The sequence below is a fragment of the Tachypleus tridentatus genome, chromosome 3 (assembly GCF_004210375.1).
Source record: "Tachypleus tridentatus isolate NWPU-2018 chromosome 3, ASM421037v1, whole genome shotgun sequence".
In the NCBI taxonomy this organism is placed as follows: domain Eukaryota; kingdom Metazoa; phylum Arthropoda; class Merostomata; order Xiphosura; family Limulidae; genus Tachypleus; species Tachypleus tridentatus.
This window is the reverse complement of record NC_134827.1, coordinates 79933804-79939007: the sequence shown is the minus strand read 5'-3', so window position 1 is coordinate 79939007 and position 5204 is coordinate 79933804.

Here is a 5204-nt window from a genome sequence, read left to right as displayed (position 1 = left end):
CATATATTTGTCATTTGCTATACATTATATATACAGAATTTGCGTACACAGAACCTATAAATGCCCACTATATTCTCAAACAAATCTCCAGCTGCAGCTTAACATTTACGTCTCGAACTAATGTGATAAAATAGTCAATAACTACAGTAAATCATCATGAACCACATTAGCTAGCTACTAGCTATGGTTATTATTATTACAATGTATAAAGTTAGCTACCTACAATCATTTGCCCATAGTTGAGCATGAAAAAGCCAGCAAACAAGATAAATAAAAATTGGAATTAAAAACCTGCAAACAGAGATCGTAAAAATTAAGGAAACACGACTAAAGATACTGTAGAGTGTAGACATAATTTACTCAAACTACAAATTCTTATTTCGTCTCCACTAAATGTAATTCTAAGTAAAAGCACTGGAGCCAAAATAGGTGTTTGTAGTTTGAGTGAATAACGTCTACAGGATCTCCAGCCTTGTTTCCTTAGTTTTTCACGATATCTATTTACAGGTTTATAAATTCCCAATTTTGTATTTATCTTGTTCCTGTTTACGGAAGTGTTCAACTCCTTAGTTAATTTTACAGAAATATCTTTGTCTTGTAGATCATTTCATGCATTATGGAAACGTTACTGATACTGAGCTGAACTGACACTAAAGTATAACATAGGCCAACTACATCTTCACATGAATATCACACAAAGTTGGGGATCAACATCTTTGTTTAAAAAGTAAATTACACAAAAATTTCAATGTTTTATTATTGATATCAAGTGTATTATTGAATGTTCCTGACGTAATGAAAATTGAAATTGTGGATTGTTTTTAATTTTCCAGTGTTTAAAAAAAAAGTAATGCGTATACTGCATTTTGATTAGTAGTAGATTCGTTTAACCCTGAAGGAATGTTAGTATGTCACTTAACTTTGGCTTTGCCTTCAACATGCACTATGTCATACAACGTGGTTCATTGATAAAAAAATGGAAGGGGGGCAGACGTGCTACTCAATAAAATGTACCCTGAATTATTTTAGTCTTCCCAGCAATCTATCAGCTACACTTAAGCCAAGGAATGTCGTTTTTTATTACCGGTACTGACTCTTGGGTTGCCTCAGAAGTCGGTCGAAATCCAGAGTAGTAAAGGAAGTTTTTAATTTCAGGTCCTACCAATTCTTGGTGCGCTACATACAGTTACTTAAGGATTCTAACACACGGCCCAACATGGTCAAGTGGTTAAAACACTCGACTCGTAATCCGAGGGTCGAGGGTTTGAATCCACCTTCACACTAAACATGATCACCTTTTCAGCAGTGGGGGCGTTATCCCACTATTCATTGGTAAAATAGTAGCCCAAGAGTTGATGGTGATGACTAGCTGCTTTCCCTCTAGTCTTACACTACTAAATTAGGGACGGCTAGCGCAGATAGCCCTTGTGTAGCTTTGCGCGAAATTCAACACAAACAAATTCTGATATACAGTTAATTTCTTCGTACGATTAAGCTTCTACTTCACCCAGAACTAAAAATAACGTCGAATTCCTGAGAGTGTTGACCACATTATCGTATCTTAACCTCTTTCACTTGTCACGCTCAAATGGTGCTGGTCTTCGACCTTTGCACGTGCGTCGCGTCTGCTCGAGCGATCTGTTGCCGAATTAGCATGCTATACATGTGGACGCATTACAACGTCATGACACACCCTCGGGGGCTTTCTGTGGAGGGGGATCTCAGAGTGACTTGACGGCATGTGCCAGCTTTAGAAACATCTAATTCTGGGGCATTTCATATCTTGCTTTTTTCTTTCCGCTCTTCTGTAGATGAGTATTCAGATAGACTCACAGACTAGAAACACCCCAAGCCGTGACGTCAGCGGTTAGACTAAACTTGGCTGACGATAAGGAGAAACTGTAACTAGTTCACAACACAAACTAATCACTTTACAAAACCATGAAATGCTACGTAATTTGAAGAATGATATTTTAATAACAGAAACAAGCATGTGAAAAACCTCTTTATTTCATCTTCAGAAAAAAGTTAACTGAAAATCAGGCAATATTCATAAATTAAAAAAATATAAAGATAGCTTCTATTTCAACGAGTGTTTCTTCGAAATTTCAAGATAAGTAACATCGGATATTTCCCCGTCAAACTCCACAGTGACCGCATCACTACATGTTAGAATTCCTCATTGTCCTGGCGTGGCTTTATCAGAATTAACAACAACAAAAATGGGTTGAGCTGGCAGTAAAGCGAAAACTTCAACTGATGTCTCAGGAGTTAATACATACGTTGTAAAAAGCACCCTCTGACGAATCACAGGATTTTTATTGTAAACGTCAGACAACAACAATGTTAAACCTTTTCTTCTTACACGTGTGTACTATTTTAACAACTGTCGTTGTGTGCATTTTTATTGTAGAGCCACACAATTGATTATGGGTGCTCTGATCACAGTGACAGGAATCGAACCCACGATTCTAATTTTGAAATTTGCATAATTTCTGCTGACCCGCTAAAGAGCTTACTTTAACACAAAGTCTCAAAGCGATATTTACGATTGTTGAGTTATTTCTAGCCATTTATGATTAAATTTGTAAAAGATTTAATACAGTGCTAAATGTCGTTACCTTGTTTATATTATAGGTATAACTACGAGATAAATTATTACTTCATTATAGGTAACACAAAAACATAAGCCATTACCTTGTTATAGGTAACATAGAGACATAAGCCATGATTTAATTATACATAAAATAAACATATAAATCACTACCTTATTATAGGACATAATTAACTTTGCTAATTTTGTTGCAAGTAATTAAAAAATATGTGAATTACCACCTTCCTTTTTGTTTGTTTTGAATTTCGCACAAAGCTACTCGAGGGCTATCTGCGCTAGCCGTCTCTAATTTAACAATGTATGATTAGAGGGAAGGCAGCTAGTCATCACCACCCACTGCCAACTCTTGGGCTACTCTTTTACCAACGAATAGTGGGATTGACCGTAATCATTAGAATGCCGCCACGGCTGAAAGGGCGAGATGTTTGGTGTGACTGGGATTCGAACCCGCGACCCTCAGATTACGAGTCGAGCCTCCTAACCATCTGACTCCTTTTTGATATTGACAACAAAATGAATCATTAATCATTATATTGTTGCAATTATATATAAATTATCGATTATTGTATAGATACAGAGGTTAGGTACAATATTATATACACGTGTATGTGTGGCATATTGAAATCAAAGAACTCATTACATAGATACACAAAAGAATCAACTAGATTCATTCAAAACAAATTAATAAGGAATAACCTATAGACAAACTGAAATATATCATTTCAGCACTGTATTGTACACAAATACCTTTCAAATACTGTGCTATCAAAATACCTTTCAAATAGTTTTACGTAATCACTAAATTGCCTGATTATATATATATATACCTATCCTATAATGTATTTCACATACATATAAATACCTTTCAAATACTGTATGATTTGTTCAATAATACAACTTTCTCAACGTATCTATCGAATCTATATACTTGCACTAAGTCTAATTGTTTTCGGCGTTTGCACTCATTACGCATAGTATCGACGTCAATAATATACTAATATAATGTTGTTTTTTGAACTTGCTCTGCTTTGTAGGCGATTGAGGTTGTTCTTGTCTGTATTATGTTTTATAACATTGTAACCCTTATTTTTCTTACAAACGTTGGATGAAAATCTGTTTTATAAAACTATTACGACACTTTTAGATATTCCTTCACCAAGTGACATCTAGAGTTATTTCGGTATTCCAATGATTTTTTTATGGAAATTTGATTCTTCTTTAAATTTTATAAGATGACGTGTCGAACATCGCTGTTCCCATTGGATATACAGCTACGTCCATAAGTGTTACATCACTTTAAGCTTATGAAATGAGACAGCATGGCCAGGCGGTTAGGGACGCTCGACTCGCAATCTGGTTGATACGGGTTCGAATTCTCGTTACACCGAACGTGTTTCCCTTTAAGCTATAGTGTAATAATCAATCTCACTATTCGTTGTTAAATGAGCAGCCCAAAAGTCGGCAGTGGTTGGTGATGACCAGCTGCCTTCCCTCTCATCTTACACTGCTAAATTAGGGATGGGTAGCGCAGATAGCCCTTGTGTAGCTTTGAGAGAAATTCAGAACAAAAAATTATATCTTTACGTAAGATAATATGAAAGAAAAGGAACCCACAAAACAGCAACACAAAAATCTGTTGGTAACCATAACAACAGAACTTAGTAGTTATTGTACGCTTCGTGTTTTTATTCTTGCAAGACTTAGTTTTCGCAGATATAGACTGAACTAGGGCCGAGGTGTCATGTTATTTGCCTCTTTAGACTCGTCTCCTTTGAACGCAACTAACATCACTCAGAGGTTTTATTTGTGTTTATGAAACTACATTAGGTAATTGTAGGTTGATGCGCAACTCTTGGCCACAGACGATCAAGTGAACACGTATGTTTTTCCTCACGTATTAGTACGCCATCCAATAAAATCTACCAGCCATGTGACAATAGATATACCATTCATCATTATTTTGAAGCTGGCAACAAGTGGCTGAAGCCAACAATACGAAGTGTAAAATATACACAGTCATAATAAATTAATTAGCCATCAATTGAATAGTAGTGACATTGGAATAACTTGTAACCTGAAATATTCATACTCAAATACACACTCGTTTTTTTTATGTGCGTCTGTTGTCATGGTCCCACTACACACAATGACCGTGGAAACATACGTATTATTAGAGCAGTTGAAAAGCTCAGTTAGTCATTCTTGGTATGTACGTGTACTGAAGTGAAAATAATTTTATGATATGTACGTCACCTGGTGCTATTAAATCATGTGATACAAGAAGGAAATCCCTCATCAAATGATAGTTTATTATATAGGAATTTATTTCGTCACGTGGTATCCGTACTGTACGATCAAATAAAGAATGATTTATGCGTGGTTGGAGCATGATGTCATGTCCAGTTCATTCACAATAATAAAGAAAGCTGGTTTAGTCCAAAGATATAGTTTTGTTATAAAAATAAACCTCGAAAGTCACCCTAGTTATTACTACATATTAATATGTACAGACATTTACACAGCATTTATTTAGAATAATCGGGAATAATAGATCATTGTTTCATATTTTTGAAATTCTCTATAAATTAAT